Source organism: Theropithecus gelada, chromosome 1, assembly GCF_003255815.1.
Source record: "Theropithecus gelada isolate Dixy chromosome 1, Tgel_1.0, whole genome shotgun sequence".
NCBI classification, from domain to species: domain Eukaryota; kingdom Metazoa; phylum Chordata; class Mammalia; order Primates; family Cercopithecidae; genus Theropithecus; species Theropithecus gelada.
In genome coordinates, this window is record NC_037668.1 from 14,037,159 (window position 1) to 14,057,067 (window position 19,909).

Genomic DNA, 19,909 nt, shown 5'->3' on the forward strand with positions numbered 1-19,909 from the left:
GTAGCGGGGGCCTGTAGTCCCAGCTACTCGGGAGGCTGAGGCAGGAGAATGGCGTGAACCCGGGAGGCGGAGCTTGAGTGAGCTGAGATCAAGCCACTGAACTCCAGCCTGGGCGACAGAGGGAGACTCCATCTCAAAAGAAAGAAAAAGAAAAAAAAAAGAGCCTAAGAACACAGGACAATGCCAGGCTTACCACCTGCTAGTCTGGTTTCTGTTCATATACAGGTATCCCAAGCCTCTGTTCCCGGATCTTTGCAACAGGACACAATCTGGGATCCATTATGTGTCTATCTGAAGGTGAAGGCCAAATTGAGAGGAGACACATTTGTGAGGAGAGTTGGTGTATGCCATCTATTTCTTTAATCATTCTAAATCCTATATTTGGATCAAACTGGGCCAGATGTAAAGACAACATACTTACAGAGCATGGCTCCTGGCCTGAGAGCAAATTCTGTTCACCAAGCTGGAAGGTTCTGAGTGCTCCCTGATGCAGGAAGGGTCATTTTGGAACACTACACATTGTCACAGTTTTCTCTCCAGCCAAGCCAACAGACTCACTTTTCAGAGTCTTATTGTGTGTGCTGATGTGATTCAAAATCGCATACTGTTTGCTATGGACTCAGTTGTGTCCCCCGCCAAATTCGTACCCACTAAGTGACTATATTTGGACAGAGGTGATTTTGTCAGAGGCATCTGAACCATAGTGACTCCATCTTGAATCGGGGCTGGGTAAAATGAGGCTGAGACCTACTGGGCTGCATTCCCAGGAGGTTAGGCATTCTCAGTCACAGGATGAGATGGGAGGTCAGCAGGACTGGTATCACGAGAAACCGGTCAAAAAGACCCTCCTGATAAGACAGGATGTGGTAAAGAAGCTGGCCAACACCCACCAAATGCAAAATGTTGATGGAAGTGACCTCTGGTCAAACTCACTGCTCCTTATACATTAATTATAATACATTAGCATGCCAAAAGACTTCCATCAGCACCATGACAATTTAAGAATGCTGTGGCCAGCAGTTACCCTATATGGTCTAAAGTGGGGAGAACCCTCAGTTCCAGGAAATCCTACACCTTTCCCAGAAAATTCATGAATGATCCACCCCTTGTTTGGCATATAATTAAGAAACAACCATACATATATTCAGTCGAGCAGCCCATGCCCCTGCTCTGTCTGTGGAGTAGCCATTCTTTTGTTTCTCTTTTTCTCTAATACACTTGCTTTCACTTTATGGACTCACCCCAAATTCTTTCTTGCTGGAGATCCAGGAACTCTCTCTTGGAGTCTGGATCAGGACCCCTTTCCAGTAACAATTTTCATTAAGTGAAGATATAAATGTGAGGTCCTAATCCGGTAGGATTGATGGCTTTATAAGAAGAGAAAGAAGGATCTCTCTCTCCACACAGGAGATCTGATGGTTTTATAAGTGTTGGGAAATTCCTCCTTCTTTCTCCTCTGTAGTCTGCCAACTTGTGAAAAAGGTGCCTGCTTCCCCTTCTGCCATGACTGTAAGTTTCTTGAGGCCTCCCTGCTCCCCAGCCATGCGGAACTGTGAGTAAGTTTACTCCTTTGTTTATAAATTGTAGTATCTTTATAGCAGTGTGAAAACGGACTAATACAGCAATGGTCCTGTCCGGGCTCACGTGTTGTGTTGGAGGGGGAGTGTGGGGAGGTGTGGGGAACAACTTAGCAGCAGATCTCCAAAAGAAACCAGAGTAAGTGAGGGTGGAAAATAGCAGATTTCATGTGGTTGTTAAAAGCACTGTTTGTCAACACATGTGAGACAAACCATGGGGAATCCAGACATATTTTGTGTGTGATAGTAGTGTCAGTGAGCTGCAATTTAAAAGAGGCTGGGCCGGGTGCGGTGGCTCCCGCCTGTAATCCCAGCACTTTGGGAGGCTGAGGCAGGCAGATCACCTCAGGTCAGGAGATTGAAACCAGCCTGGGCAACATGGTGAAATGCTGTCTCTACCAAAAATACAAAAATTAGCCAGGTGTGGTGGCACACATCTGTAATCCCAGCTACTCGAGAGGCTGAGGCAGGAGAATCGCTTGAACACGGGGGACAGAGGTTGCAGTGAGGTGAGATTGTGCCACTGCACTTCAGTCTGGGTGGCAGAGTGAGATTCCATCTCAAAAAAAAAAAAAAAAAAAAGAGAGAGAAAGAGAGAGACTGGAAGTCCTGACCCAGGGCAGGACCATGTGGATGGCAGTGTTAGGGTGGTTGCAGGAAGCAGGGGAACACTGAGTAGCTGTTATTTTGACCCTGGTTTTAAACTACCAGGCAGGGATGGCTTGGGAAATAAGCCCTTTCCCAGCCAAATTGTCTTCAGAGGATTGCATTTAATATTATGCAAAAACTCGGTTTTAATAATGAGATTAGATAAGAAACAGCTACATTCACTGTTTTATCCCCAGTGGTGAGCATGGTGCCTGGCTTGTAGTAAGTACTCCATAAATACTTGCCAAATGAAATTATAGGATATATCATAGGAATATTGTTGAGCCATTGTTCATTACATCATTTATTGCTTCCTTTATAAATCTCCTCCTGAGAAATTTGGTTTAGAGTGTTAGAATTAGAATAAGCATTAAGAAGTATGAAGATTACTTTCCCTTCAGTTTTGCCTTGGTTGTCAGGAAGCTTGGTGCCTAATTTCAAACTTACCTATAGCAAATATTTAGAATCTAGTGGCCAGTATAACTGTGATCTTTCCCTCCAGAGTATTACTCTAGATTGAATGGGAGCGAAACTGGAGAAAGGGCAGTTAGGAGGCTGTTGCAGCAATCCAGCTATGAAACATGTAAGAGGTAGTTAACAAGTGAAAAGGAGGAAGGAGTCAAGGATGACTACTCTACGTTTCTGGCTTGGACAACTTGCAGATGATGCCATTCACCTGGGAAGGAGGTTAAGCAGAAATTACCAAGTTAATTTTGAATATGTAGATTATAAGGTACTTAGGTATCAAGGAAGCCAAGAGAAAAAAGGTTTTTTAAAAAAGAATAGACAATAGTGTCAAATGGAACTGAGAAGCCAAGTAATGTAAGGTCCAGTGTCCAGTGGATTTAACAACAAATTAATCTTCTGTTAATTAAGTGAGAGCAGTCTCAGTGAAATAGTGGGGTCCTAATCCAATAGTGGGGCAGAAATTGAATGCAAGTGGGAAGTAAGTGTAGACATCTTTAAGAAGTTTAGCTGAGAAGAGGGAATGAAAAAATGCAGTAGCTGGAGGTGTTTGGTTCATGAAATTAAGGGAGAATTGTCTTTTGAAAATGAGAGAAGCTTTATATATGTTTAAATGTTGATAGAAATAAGTTTGCAGATAAGGAAAGACAGGATAAGAGATTCGATGACGTGCTTAGGGCAGGAGAAAATGAGAAATGAGCTTAAGTGGCATAATTAGCTTCAGAAAGCAAAGTATGTATTTTCCACGTTTACAGGAGGGAAATAGGAAAGAATAGGCATGGGTGAAATACAATCATGGTATGGAGATTCATGAGGCTTTTTTCTTTGATTTTTTTCCTGCAAAATCAGAGTATGAGTTAGAGGGGTGGTGATTCGTGCTCTTGACAATTTGAGGAATGTGAGAAAGTAAAATACCCACAGTATACATGAGAGAGGGTCGCAGCTAGGTAGCTAGAGGATCGCCAGGTACCATGGAGAGCCCAGAGAACAGTTTTCTCCAACTTTATGGTACATCATAATCACTTTGCTTATTTGTTAGAATGTAGGTACAGGAGCACCAATATGTCTTACTACAGCTGAGTGGAGCCTGGAACTCTGCATTTTAAACGAGCATCCAGGTGATTCTGATACAGAAGCTCTTCAGATCACACATTGAAAACTATGGATAGAGAGTCAAAGAGGGGATAGTTTTAGTATGGAGGTGTTTTTTGTAAAATGGGTGCCATAGTTTGGATGTTTGTCTCCTCTAAACCTCATGTTGAAATCTGATCCAGTGTTAAAAGTGGGGCCTAATGGGAAGTGTTGGGTCATGACAGTAGATCCCTCATCAGTAATAGACGGTTGCCCTCCCTCAGAAGTGAATAAATTCTCACTCTACAAAAGCTGGTTGTTAAAAAGAATGTGGCACCTCCCCATCTCCTTGCTTCATTTCTCATCACGTTATCTCTGCACTCACTGGCTCCCCTTCATCTTCCACCATGAGTGGAAGCACCTAATGCATATGCCCAACCTTGAATTTTCCAGCCATCCAGAATTATAAGCCAAATAAAACTTGTTTCTTTATGAATTATCCAGCTTCAGATATTCCCTTATAGCAACACAAAATTAACTAAGACAATGAGGACAATTCCCAGTGGAGGGAAAACAAGAAGACAAAAAGAAATAATTGGTAGAGAAAAATTCCTAAGGAGTTGAGAGAATGTGTGATAAAGAAGAAAAGAGGAAGGGTCACCCTTGGACAGGGGAGAAGGGTTGCATCTTTCATTAAGGGTCATCACTTGTGTTAAAATGGAAGAGGAAGAGGTAAAGATAGATGGTGAAGCAGGGAAAATTGGTAGTTTCACATCTAACAAATTATTTCCCCCAGTGATATCTCCAATAAGCTTGGAAAAAGAAAAATATCAATAATATAATTGAATTAAGTGCTTACCATAACCATATATGTGGCATTATGTAATGTGGCACTTAATCCTTATAGTAACTCAAGTTGCAGCTACTGTCACCATTTTGTAAAGGAAGAAATTGAAATTAGAGAACAGAGAAGTAACTTGCCCAAGAATGCACAGATCTTAAGTGGCAGAAAGTGAGTAAACTAAATCTGAACCCATGTTTGTCTGGCATCTGGGCCCACACTATGAGTCACAGATATTACAGATATTATAATGCTTAACTTATATTAGGGAAGAGGTAGCAATTTGTGTGATATTTAGCATGAATAATACCCCTGTAAGATGAGAGATTAAAACTTTCCTTTGTGACTTCTCTCCAATAAGTCTCTTTCTTCCTACCATTTCCTCAATCCTGATGGATGGCTTCCTGTTTTTTCCTTAGTGTTACTTAGGACTCTTTCTGTTGCAAGTGGCAGAAGACCTGATTCAAACTGGTTTAACAGGAAAAAAGACAAAAGAGTTGATTAACCCACACAATTGAAAATTTCAGAACTGCCCTCAGACTTAGCTGGATAGAAGCTCAGTTAATATTGATTTTTTATTTCTTTTGTAGCCTCCAGTTCCATCTCCCACTGTTTTGCCTTTGTCCTCAAACTTTATCTGGTGACTCAGAGCTCACCCCTTCATTACACAATGACTCAAGCAGTCTAACTGGAAATAAAGAGCTCTTTTCCCCACACAAGCAGAAATTCTGGGCCTCAGAATTTTTTGCCAGATTTGAGATATATGATTAATTCTTGAACCAATCATTTCCAACCATCCCTGAAGTTGAAGGGGAAGTCAAACCCACCCAAACTAAATGAGCTACTAGGGGGTTCAGGCGATTCTTCAAAAGAGGTTCAGATAACTGTTTTTACTTTAAAAAGAGAGTGAATGAATGATGAGGGGAGAATAATAGATGTCCTTCATGCCTTTCTCCAATCTCTTCTTTGCTCATTAATCAACTTCCTATGTGCATTGTTGGTGACTCATGCTGAAGTTGCTGACCTTTTGACAGAGGGACGGAGGGAGGTGGGCTTAATACTGTGCAACTCCTACAACTCTAACAGAGTATGTGTGTGTCTATACATCTTTGTAATTTCCTTGTTTAAACATCTTTATTGGCTCCCCATTGCCCACAGAAGAGTGACTTACAATACCAGTTTTCAATGTTCCACTACTCTGATATTCCATGCTGTTTTCAAAGGTGCTAGAATACTGGTACTTCTGTTGGTATGATACTGTTAGTTTGAAGTTAAAAAAAATCTGAAATCTGAAACATTTATGTTCTGAGACATACCAGAGACATGTTTCATTAAAATTTGGGAATCACATGTAGGTGAATGTGTTTAGAAAACTGTCTTATATGCCTTTATAATCCTCAAGAAAAAAGAAAACAAAGCAAAGCTTCTAATACAAGAATAAGTATTATCTATCACAAATAGTTTACAACAAATGGACATGAACGGAACACTATTGGTATGAATAAGGTGTCTGTGTTAGAATCTTCATTTATGGAAGATGAGATGGAAAAATAAAGACAAACCAGAAATACTTTCTTTGAAGCAAAAAAAAAAAAAAAAGTTTGTTACTGTCTTAGCCCACTTAGGATGCTGTAACAAAATATCTAAGATTAGATAATTTATAAATAATAGAAATTTACTTTTCACAGTTCTGAAGTCTGGGATATCAAAGATCAAGGTGCCGGCAGATTTCTTATCTGGTGAAAGTTTGCTCTCTGCTCCACAGATAGTCCTGTTGTTGCATGCTCATATGATGAAAGGGCAGAAGGGCAATAAAGGGCTAAACAGGGAGAACTCCCTCAAGCCTTTTTTTATGGGCACTAATCCCATCCATGAGAGTGGAGCCCTCATGACCTAATCACCTTCTAAAGTCTCCACCTCTTAATACTGTTGCATTGTGTTAGAAATGCTTGTTTCCCGATGCTGTAAAGAAATAGCACTTGAACATAAATTTAATTTTCTCAGCAAGGCCCTTTTTACTTTCTGCAGAAAGGGTACACTCGCCAGCAGTTTTGCCATGAGAGTACACCGAACAAAGAAGACGAGGTTATTTATAACCTCACACGTCCGCCCTACTGCTGTGTCCAGTTTCCATTGGCTGGAACAGGACCTCACATTCTGTATTTGTCTCAATTGGCTAGCAACTTAGAACTTTCTAAAAGAGGCAAAGGCAGTGGAGAACAAAGGAAGGGGGAAGTAACTTGTGGAATGCTGAGAAAGGTAAAAAACACCTCCAAATAAAGAAGAGGAACAGGCTGTTACCTAATGTTTGCTTGGACCAGTATAAGCATGCCAGGGCAAATATTTAGGCTAAATTGTGGGAGCTAAGAACACAAAGTACATTGATTTCTTTATTACGGTTTGCAGATATCTAAGAATGTTAGCACAGGTCTTTGAATAAATTTTGCTTCTAAGTGAAGTTACTATTTATTCCTAATTAGACAGGGAGGAAAGTGTTTTTAAAGAGAAACCTCTACTTTACTTTTACAATTGTAATTATGTTTCAAAACGAATTCTTGAGGGATACAAACAACATTCAAACCATAACAGTTAGAAATTTAAAAAACTGTTCTTACAAAGAAATGAAACCTTGCCCCCCGAAAAAAATTCTCCTCAAAGTTATTAACCAAGAGATAGGATTGTTTGTAGATAATGGGTGTCTTAGTCTATTTTGTACTGCTACAGCATAATACCTGAGACCGGGTCATTTATAATGAACAGAAATGTATTGGCTCACAGTTCTGGAGGTTGAGAAGTCCAAGAGTGAGGCACGGGCATCTGGTGAAGGCCTTCTTGCTGCATCATCCCATGGCAGAAGGCACAGGGGTGAGAGATAGCAAAGTGGGGCTGAACTTGTCCTTTTATAAGGGACAGATTCCTGTAATAATGGCATTCATCATTCATGAGACTGGTGCCCTCATGGCCTAATCACCTCTTAGAGGTCCCACCTCTCAACATGCTTGCACTGAGGATTAAGTTTCCAATGCATGAACTTTGGGGGACACATTCAAACCACAGCAGTGGATTAGAGAAAAATATTTAAGAGCAGTTTATAACAGTATCTTTATCATTCTCTTAACTGCATAGATTCAGAGAGAGGTTTTCAGCCCTGGAAAGCTTTACACAGCTCAGTGTTGACATCATTGATGGACCAAGTACACATTAAAAAATTATAATTCTATTTTATTTTTAAGCTCAAACTTTAGTATGTAAACAGTATTTTATTTTTATATTAGACTAAATTATTTTTAATATGTTCAAGTATATTTACATTTTATGGTTATTAATTTTTGTATTTGAAAAGTATTGTGTCTTAATCAGCAAGATGGCAGAAAAGAACTTTCCAGTGCTAGTCTCTCCACAGAAACATCAATTTGAAAAACTATTCATGCATAAAAATACCTTCACAAGAGTGAAGAAAACCAAGTGAGAGATTATAGCACCTGGGTATAGCACAGAAATAAGAAAAGACACATTGAAGAGGATAGGAAGGGCAACTTTACATTACCCACATCACCCTTACCTCCATACCAGGCAGCACAGTCCACAGAGAAATACCTTTCACTTTGGGGAAGATGAGGAAAATAAGCATCAGACTTTGCCTCAAACCCCAATACTGGGCCCACCGATAAAACCCAGCACTGGGAAGGCCCCCACAGCCCCAGACTCTAGGCCCATCCTGACACCAGGCCAGATCCTACATTCCCAGGCTCCAGGTCTGCTCCCTAGTCTCAATCTCCATGCCAACCTAACATCCCTATGCTCCATTCTGACCCCAACACCTAGCTGGCCCCCATGCCTCAGGCTTTGAGCTCACTGTAGTGCCAGGCCAGCCTTCAGAGATCAGGCTCCAGGCCTACCCTGAAGAGTCCGTCTTCAGGTTTACTCCAGGGTCAGACCAGTCCCAGTGGTCCCAGGCTCTGGATGCCCCCCAACCCAGCATCAAGCTGGGCCCCATAGCACCAGGCTTCATGACTATCTCAGAACTAGGCCAACCCCTACGACCCTAATCATCAGGCCAGCACTCAGCCTTCAGGCTGGCCTGCAGATATAGGTTCCAGGCCTGCCGACGATAAGGCTAGCTCTTGCAGCTGCAAGCTACAGACCTGCCCTAGTTTAAGATCAGTCCAAAGGCATGTCAGCCCACACAGCCTAACGCTTTAGGCCCACCTCAGTGCCAGGTCAGTACATCTCAGGCACAAGGCTCATACCACAGACAGGTTCCAGGTGGGCCTAGTGCCAGGCTGATCCCTATGGCCCCATACTCCAGGCTGGCCCCTACAGTCCCATGTTCTAGCAGATGTAAGGGCCAGATTTGTCCCAGTAGACCTCAGTGCTAAGCTGACCCTCATGGACCTAGGCTCCAGGGCTACTCCTCAATACCCAGGTTCTAGGCCAGCCCCCATAGACCCAAAACTCCATGAACTCAGGATACAGGTCTACCCCAGTGCCAGGTCAGCCCCCATGGACACAGGCGCTGGGCTCATCCTAGTGGACCCAGGCTCCAGACCCATTCCAGGGCCTAGCCAACCCCTACAGACTCAGGTTTAAGGCTCACCCTAGTGTCAGATCAGCTACTATGGAACCAGGCTTCAAGACACCCCCCATGGATATAGGCTTTAGGTCTGCCCTTGGACCTAGGCTCCAGGCTCACCTCTGCAGACCCAATCAATACATCTACCTCAGGGAATCCAGGATCCAAGCTCAACCTTACGGACCCAGGCACCAAGTCTGCCCACTTGCTGACCCAGGCACAAGGCCCACTCGTCCAAGGACTCCAGCAGCAAGTACGCCAGCAGACCACGCTAGACGGACTGCCCAGAATCTCTGGACTTGCTGATTGGTGAAGGATTTCCCAAACAAAGCCAGTTTGCAAAGATTGGAATAAGTCTCCACTTCTTAAATGAGCAGACACCAGCAAATGGCCACAAAGATAAAAAATAATCAGGGAAACATGTCATCACCAATGGAAGAAAATAAAACATGAGTAACTGACACTAAAGAAATAGAGATATAAACTGCCTGATGAATAATTCAAAATAATAGCTGTATAGCAAACTTCAATAAAATACAGAGAAATAATTCATTGAAATCAAGAAAACAATAAATGACCAAAACAAGAAATTTAACAGAGATTGAAATTATGAAAAAGTAACCAAATTCTGTAGCTGAAAAATATAATGCATTAAATTCTAAAAGGCAATAGAGAGCATTGACAGCAGAATTGATAAACAGAAGAAAGAACCTGCAAACTCAAAGACAATTATTTGAAAATATGCAGCAAGAAGAGAAAAAGGAAAAAAGAATGAAAAGGAATGATGACAGCTTATGGGATTTATGGAACAGTATCAAAAAAGCAAATGTTCAAGTTATAGGAGTTAAAGGAGAAGAAAGAGAGAAATCTGTAAGTTTATTTAAAGAAATAATCACAGAAAATAAATTAAATCTGAGAAAGAAATATGCAGGTACAGGAAGGTCACAGGAATCTGATTAGACTCAAGCCAAACAAGACTGCAAGACAAAATCAAACTGTCAAAAATCAAAAATAAAAAGAGGACACTGAAAACAGCAAGAGGAAAGAAGCAAATCATCTATAAAGGAATTCTTAAAAGGCTATCGTGATTTTTGCACGTTAGTTTTGTATCCTGAGACTTTGCTGAAGTTGCTTATCAGCTTAAGGAGATTTTGGGCTGAGATGATGGGGTTTTCTAAATATACAATCATGTCATCTGCAAACAGGGACAATTTGACGACTTCTTTTCCTAACTGAATACCGTTTATTTCTTTCTCTTGCCTGATTGCCCTAGCCAGAACTTCCAACACTATGTTGAATAGGAGTGGTGAGAGAGGGCATCCTTGTCTTGTGCCAGTTTCAAAAGGGAATGCTTCCAGTTTTTGCCCATTCAGTATGATATTGGCTGTGGGTTTGTCATAAATAGGTCTTATGATTTTGAGATACGTTCCATCAATACCGAATTTATTGAGAGTTTTTAGCATGAAGCGCTGTTGAATTTTGTCAAAGGCCTTTTCTGCATCTATTGAGATAATCATGTTTTTTTTGTCTTTGGTTCTGTTTATATGCTGGATTACATTTATTGATTTGCGTATGTTGAACCAGCCTTGCATCCCAGGGATGAAGCCCACTTGATCATGGTGGACAAGCTTTTTGATGTGCTGCTGGATTGGGTTTGCCAGTATTTTATTGAGGATTTTTGCATCGATGTTCATCAGGGATATTGGTCTAAAATTCTCTTTTTTGTTGTGTCTCTGTCAGGCTTTGGTATCAGGATGATGTTGGCCTCATAAAATGAGTTAGGGAGGATTCCCTCTTTTTCTATTGACTGGAATAGTTTCAGAAGGAATGGTACCAGCTCCTCCTTGTACCTCTGGTAGAATTCAGCTGTGAATCCATCTGGTCCTGGACTTTTTTTGGTTGGTAGGCTAATATTGCCTCAATTTCAGAGCCTGCTATTGGTCTATTCAGGGATTCAACTTCTTCCTGGTTTAGCCTTGGGGGAGTGTAAGTGTCCAGGAAATTATCCATTTCTTCTAGATTTTCTAGTTTATTTGCATAAAGGTGTTTATAGTATTCTCTGATGGTAGTTTGTATTTCTGTGGGGTCGGTGGTGATATCCCCTTTATCATTTTTTATTGCATCTATTTGGTTCTTCTCTCTTTTCTTCTTTATTAGTCTTGCTAGCAGTCTATCAATTTTGTTGATCTTTTCAAAAAACCAGATCCTAGATTGATTGATTTTTGGAGGGTTTTTTGTGTCTCTATCTCCTTCAGTTCTGCTCTGATCTTAGTTATTTCTTGCCTTCTGCTAGCTTTTGAATGTGTTTGCTCTTGCTTCTCTAGTTCTTTTAATTGTGATGTTAGAGTGTCAATTTTAGATCTTTCCAGCTTTCTCTTGTGGACATTTAGGGCTATAAATTTCCCTCTACACACTGCTTTAAATGTGTCCCAGAGATTCTGATATATTGTATCTTTGTTCTCATTGGTTTCAAAGAACATCTTTATTTCTGCCTTCATTTCGTTATGTACCCAGTAGTCATTCAGGAGCAGGTTGTTCAGTTTCCATGTAGTTGAGCAATTTTGATTGAGTTTCTTAGTCCTGAGTTCTAGTTTGATTGCACTGTGATCTGAGAGACAGTTTGTTATAATTTCTGTTCTTGTACATTTGCTGAGGAGTGCTTCACTTCCAATTATGTGGTCAATTTTGGAATAAGTGTGATGTGGTGCTGAGAAGAATGTATATTCTGTTGATTTGGGGTGGAGAGTTCTGTAGATGTCTATTAGGTCCGCTTGGTGCAGAGATGAGTTCAATTCCTGGATATCCTTGTTAACTTTCTGTCTCATTGATCTGTCTAATATTGACAGTGGGGTGTTGAAGTCTCCCATTATTATTATATGGGAGTCTAAGTCTCTTTGTAAGCAAAAATCACAAGCATTCTTATACACCAGTAACAGACAAACAGAGAGCCAAATCATGAATGAACTTCCATTCACAATTGCTTCAAAGAGAATAAAATACCTAGAAATCCAACTTACAAGGGATGTAAAGGACCTCTTCAAGGAGAACTACAAACCACTGCTCAGTGAAATAAAAGAGGACACAAACAAATGGAAGAACATACCATGCTCATGGATAGGAAGAATCAATATCGTGAAAATGGCCGTACTGCCCAAGGTAATTTATAGATTCAGTGCCATCCCCATCAAGCTACCAATGAGTTTCTTCACAGAACTGGAAAAAACTGCTTTAAAGTTCATATGGAACCAAAAAAGAGCCCACATTGCCAAGACAATCCTAAGTCAAAAGAACAAAGCTAGAGGCATCATGCTACCGGACTTCAAACTATACTACAAGGCTACAGTAACCAAAACAGCACGTTACTGGTACCAAAACAGAGATATAGACCAATGGAGCAGAACAGAGTCCTCAGAAATAATACCACACATCTACAGCCATCTGATCTTTGACAAACCTGAGGAAAACAAGAAATGGGGAAAAGATTCCCTATTTAATAAATGGTGCTGGGAAAATTGGCTAGCCATAAGTAGAAAGCTGAAACTGGATCCTTTCCTTACTCCTTATACGAAAATTAATTCAAGATGGGTTAAAGACTTAAATGTTAGACCTAATACCATAAAAACCCTAGAAGAAAACCTAGGTAATAGCATTCAGGACATAGGCATGGGCAAGGACTTCATGTCTAAAACACCAAAAGCAATGGCAACAAAGGCCAAAATTGACAAATGGGATCTAATTAAACTCAAGAGCTTCTGCACAGCCAAAGAAACTACCATCAGAGTGAACAGGCAACCTACAGAATGGGAGAACATTTTTGCAATCTACTCATCTGACAAAGGGCTAATATCCAGAATCTACAAAGAACTCAAACAAATTCACAAGAAAAAAACAGACAACCCCATCAAAAAGTGGGGAAGGGATATGAACAGACACTTCTCAAAAGAAGACATTCATATAGCCAACAGACACATGAAAAAATGCTTGTCATCACTGGCCATCAGAGAAATGCAAATCAAAACCACAATGAGATACCATCTCACACCAGTTAGAATGCAATCATTAAAAAGCCAGGAAACAACAGGTGCTGGAGAGGATGTGAAGAAACAGGAACACTTTTACACTGTTGATGGGATTGTAAACTAGTTCAACCATTATGGAAAACAGTATGGTGATTCCTCAAGGATCTAAAACTAGAAGTACCATACAACCCAGCCATCCCATTACTGGGTATATACCCAAAGGATTATAAATCATGCTGCTATAAAGACACATGCACACATATGTTCATTGTGCCACTATTCACAATAGCAAAGACTTGGAATCAACCCAAATGTCCATCAGTGACAGACTGGATTGAGAAAATGTGGCACATATACACCATGGAATACTATGCAGACATAAAAAAGGATGAGTTTGTGTCCTTTGTAGGGACATGGATGCAGCTGGAAACCATCATTCTCAGCAAACTATCGCAAGAACAGAAAACCAAACATCGCATGTTCTCACTCATAGGTGGGAATTGAACAATGAGATCACTTGGACTCGGGAAGGGGAACATCACACACCAGGGCCTATTGTGGAGAGGGGGGAGGGGGGAGGGATGGCATTGGGAGTTATACCTGATGTAAATGATGAGTTGATGGGTGCTGACGAGATGATGGGTGCAGCACACCAACATGGCACAAGTATACATATGTAACAAACCTGCACGTTATGCACACGTACCCTAGAACTTAAAGTATAATAATAAATAGTAAAATAAAATAAAATAAAAAATAAAAAAATTAAAGGCTATCAGTGGATACCTCAGGAGAAACCCTGCAGGCCAAGAAATATTGGGATAATATATTAAAAGTGCTGAAGGGAAAAAAAAAAAAACCCACTATCAACCAAAAATACTATACCCAGCAAAGCAAAGCTGTCCTTCAGAAATAAAAGAATGGTGAAAACTTTTCCAGATTAACAAAAGCTGAGTGAGTTCATTCCACATGATCTGTCTTACAAGAAATGCTAAAGGGAATTCTTCACACAGAGCAAAAAGGATGCTAATTATTAATGGTAACGCAACATATGAAAGAATAAAGCTCACTGGTAAAATTAAGTACACAGTCAAGTTCAGAACACTATAACACTGTAATGGTGGTATGTAAATCACTTATATCTTTAGTGTGAAGGTTAAAAAACAAGTATTAAAAATAATAGCAACAATAATTTTTAAGGGATATACAGTGTAAACTATGTGAATTGTGACCTCAAAAACAGAATATGTGAGTGGGTAAAGTAAAAGTGTAGTTATTTTATGTAGTTAATATTAACTTCTTATTTGCTTAAAATTGCCTTTTATGGCTATAAGATGTTTTATGTAAGCCTCATGGTAGCCACAAAGCAAAAAATTATATTATAGTAGATACGTAAAAGATAAAAAGGAATCAAAGCATACCGTTGGAGAAAATAATCTAATCACAAAAGAAGACATCAAGGGAGAAAAAAGAAACAAAGGATCTACAAAACAACCAGAAAACAATTAACAAAATGGAAGTAGTAAGTTTTTACCTATCATTAATTAAATGTAAATGGAGTAAATTATCCAATCGAAAGACATAGAGTGGCTGAATGGATAAGAAAAGAAGACCAAATATACACAGCCTACAAGAAACTCACTTCACTTGTAAGGACACATATGAATTGAAAGTAAAAGGATGGAAAAAAATATTCCATGCAAATGAAAACCAAAAGAGAGTGAGGGTAGCTATACTTATAGCAGATAAAATAGACTTTAAGTCAAAAGCTGTAAAAGGAGACAATGGAAGTCAATATACAATAATAAAGGGATCATCAAACATATAACAATTGTAAATATATATGTTCCAACATTGGAGCACCTAAATATATAAGGCAAATATATTAATAAATCTGAAGAGAGAGATGGATTGCAATACAGTAGTAGCAGGGGACTTAAATACCCTACTTTCAACAATGGATAGATCATCCAGACAGAAAATCAATAAGGAAACATTGAACTTGAACTACACTTTAGACCAAATGGACCTAATAAACATTTATAGAATATTCCATACAATAGCAGCAGAACACACATTCTTCTCAAGTGCATTGCAATATTCTCCAGGATAGATCATATGTTTGGCTATAAAACATGTCTTAGCAAATTTAAGAGGATAGAAGCATATCAAGTAGCTTTTCCAATGACAATGGTATGAAACTAGAAATCAATAAGAGAAGAAATTTCAGAAAATTCACAAATATGTGGAAATTAAGCAACATGCTTCTAAACAACCAATGGGTCAAAGAGCAAATTAAAATAGAAATTGAAAAATATCTTGAGACAAATGAAAATGGACATGCAGTATACCAAAATTTATAGATGGCAATAAATGCCTACATCAAAAAAGAAGAAATACATCACCTAATGTTACACCGCAAGGAACTACAAAAAAAAAAAGAATAAACCAATCCCAAAATTAGTAAAAGGAAGGAAATGGTCAGATCAGAAATGAATGAAATAGAGACTAGAAAACAATAGAAAAGGTAAACTAAACTAAGAGCTGTTTTTTTGCAAAGAGAAAAGAAACTGACAAACCATTAGCTAGACTAGCCAAGATAAAAAGACTCAAATAAATAGAATTAGGAATAAAAGAGGAGACATTATAATTGATATTATACCATAGAAATACACAGTATCATAAGAGACTGCTATGTGCAGTTATATGCCTGAAAATTGTATAACCTATAAAAATTGATAATTATTAGACATATAACCTATTAAGACTAAATCTTGAGGAAATAGAAAATCTGAACAGAATAATGAGTAAGGAGATTGAATCAGTAACAAAAAGTCTTCCATCAAAGAAAAGCCTGAAACCTGATGGCTTCACTGCTGAATTTTAGTTAACATTTAAAGAACTAATAACAATTCTTCTCAAACTCTTCCAAAAAATTAAATAGAAGGGTACTATGGTCTGAATGTTGGCTTCCCTGCAAAATTCATATATTTAAATATAATCCCCAATGTGATAGTATTAAGAGGTAGGGCCTTTGGGGATGTGGTTAAGTCATGAGGGCTCTGCCCTTGTGAATGGAAGTAGTGCCCTTGTGAAAGAGATGGAGGGATCATGTTTGCCCCTTCTGCCATGTGAGAATGCAATGAAAGGTACTATCTTTAAAGCAGAGCAAGTTCTTACCAGACATCAAATGTACTGACATCTTGATTTTGGACTTCCTAGCATCCAGAACTATAAGCAATGCATTTCTGTTGTTTATTAATCACCCAGTCTAAGGTATTTTGCTATAGGAGCCTGAACAGACTATGACAGAGGGACAACTTCTAGAGTCATTTTACAAGGCCAGCAATACCCTGATACCAAAGTTAGACAAAGGCACCATGAGAAAAAAAGTTACAAGCCAATATCCCTGCTGAGCATAGATATAAATGTTTTCAACAAAATACTGGCAAATGGAATTCAGCAGCACATTAAAAGGATCATTAATCACTTGGGAGGCCAAAGCGGGTGGATCACCTGAGGTCAGGAGTTCAAGACCAGACTGGCCAACATGTTAAAACCCCATCTCTACTAAAAATACAAAAAAGTAGCTGGGCGTGGTGGCCCACGCCTGTACTCCCAGCTACTTGGGAGGCTGAGGCAGAAGAATCACTTGAACTTGGGAGGCCAGACACGGTGGCTCATGCCTGTAATCCCAGCACTTTGGGAGGCCAATACGGGTGGATCACGAGGTCAGGAGATCAAGACCATCCTGGCTAACACTGAAACCCCGTCTCTACTAAAAATACAAAAAATTAGCTGGGCGTGTTGGTGGGTGCCTGTAGTCGCAGCTACTTGGGAGGCTGAGGCAGGAGAATGGCGTGAACCCGGAAGGCAGAGCTTGCATGAGCTGAGATTGCACCACTGCACTCCAGCCTGGGCAACAGAGTGAGACTCCATCTCAAAAAAAAAAGAAAGAAAGGAAGAAAGAAAACCTGGGAGAGGGAGGTTGCAGTGAGCCAAGATTGCACCACTGTACTCTAGCCTGGGTGACAGAGCAAGACTCCATCTCAGATAAATAAATAAATAAATAAATAAATAAATGGATCATTTACCATGATCAAGTGGGATTTATCCCTGGGATGCAGGAAGGGTTCAACATATACGAATCAATAACAGATGAAGGACAAAAACCATAATGATCATCTCAATAGATGCAGAAAAGGCATTTGACAAAATTCAGTATCCCTTTATGATAAAAATCATTCAACAAATTAGAAATAGAAGGAATGTACCTCAGTACAATAAAGATCATATACAATAAGCCCGTAGATAACATATTCAATGGTGAGAAGTTGAAAGCTTTTTCTCTAAGACCAGGACTAATACAGGGATGCCCACTCTCACCACTTTTATTCAATATGGTACTAGAAGTCCTAGCCAGAGCAATTAGGCAAGAAAAAGAATAAAATGTATCCAAATTGGGAAAAAATAAGTTAAATTGTCTCTGTTTACAGGTGATATGATCTTATATAAAGAAAACATTAAAGACTACCAAAAACTGTTAGAACTAGCAAACAAATTTAGTAAAGTTGCAGGAGGCAAAATCAACATATGATCAGCAGGTTTCTACACACTAATAACAAACTATTCAAAAAAAGAAATCAAGAAAACAATCCCATTTACAATAGCTAGAAAAAATAAAATACGTTGGAATAAACTTAACTAAGGAGGTGAAATATCTGTACACTGAAACTTATAAAACATTGATGAAAGAAACAGAAGAAAACACAAATAAATGAAAAGATGTCCTGTGTTCATAGATTGGAAGAATTAATATTATTAATTCTGTACTGCCTGCTAGAGTTTGAATGTTTGTCTCCTCTAAATCTCATGTTGACATTTGATCCCCAAAGATGGAGGTGGGGCCTAATGGGAGGTGTTTGGGTCATGAGGGTAGATTCCTCAGGAATAGATTAATGCCCTCCCTATGGGGATATAAGATCATGTTATAGGCAAACGGTGAGTGCATTCTCACTCTGTTAGTTCCCATGAGAGCTAATTGTGAAAAAGAGGCTGTCGCCTCCTGCCTCTCTTTCTTGCTTCTTCTCTTGCCATGTGATCTCTGCATACACTGGCTCCTCTTCACCTTCAACCATGAATGAAAGCATCCTGATGCCCTCTTCAGAAGCAGATGTTATCACTATGCTTCTTGTACAGCCTGCAGAACTATAAGCCAAATAAACCTCTTTTCTTCATAAATTACCAGCCTCAGGTATTCCTTTATAGCAACACAAATGGACTAAGACACCACCCAAGGCAATCCACAGATTCAATGAAATCTCTATCAAAATTTTAATGACATTTTTCACAGAAATAGGAAAGAAACCTAAAATGTATATGGAAACATAAAAGACCCCAAGACCCCAAATAGCCAAACCAATTGTAAGCCAAAAGAACAAAGCCAGAGCCATCACACTAGTTGCCTTGAAAATTTACTACAAAACTAGAAGAATCAAAATTTACACAAAACTAGAAGAATCAAAAGTGTATTGTACTGATATAAAAACAGACACATAGACCAATGAAATGGAAGAGAGAGCTCAAAAATAAATCCATGCATTTATAGTCAATTGATTTTTGATAAAGTTGCCAAGAACACAAAATGGAGAAAGAATACCTCCTTCAATAAATGGTGCTAGGGAAACTGGATATCTACATGCAGAAGAATAAAATTAGATCCTCCTCTCACACCATATATTTATACAAAATTAACTCAAAATGAATTAAAATCTTAAATGTAAAACTTGAAACTGTAAAATCAGTGGACAAAAATCTCCAAGACATTGGTTTGGGCAAAGATTATTTTGATATGATCCCAAAAGCAAAAGCAACAAAAGTGAAAGTAGACAGATGGAATTACATCAAACTAAAAAACTTCTACATAGCAAAGGAAACAATCAACAGAGTGAAGAGACAACATGTAGAATGACAGGATATATTTGCAAGCTGTACATCCAATAAGAGGTTAATATACAAAATATATAAGGAACTCAAACAATTCAATAGTAGGAAAACAAATAACCCAAATAAAAAAGGGGCAAGGGACCTGAATAGACATTTTTCAAAAGAAGACATATAGATATCCACTAGTATATGAAAAAATGCTCAATAACACTAATCAGGCGGAGCGTGGTGGCTCATGCCTATAATCCCAGGACTTTGGGAGTCTGAGGTGGGTGGATCACAAGGTCCGGAGCTCGAGACCAGCCTGGCCAATACAGTGAAACCCCATCTCTACTAAAAATACAAAAATTAGCTGGACGTGGTGGTGGGCGCCTGTAGTCCCAGCTACTGGGGAGACTGAAGCAGAAGAATCGCTTGAGCCCAGGAGTCAGAGGTTGTAGTGAGCCAAGATCACACCACTGCACTCCAGCCTGGGTGACAGACCGAGACTCCATCTCAAAAAAACAAAACAAAACAAAACAAAAACAAAAACAAAAAACCACTAGTCACCAGGGAAACACAAATCAAAGCCACAATAAGATATTATATCACACTTGTTAGAATGACTACTATCAAAAATGATGAAAGGTAAGTGTTGAGGATGTGAAGAAAAGAAAACCCTTGTACACTTGGTGGGCGTGTAAATTGGTATAGCCATTACAGAAAGCAGTATGCGGTTTCCTCAAAAAATTAAAAATTGGACTACAGTACCGTATGATCCCACAATCCC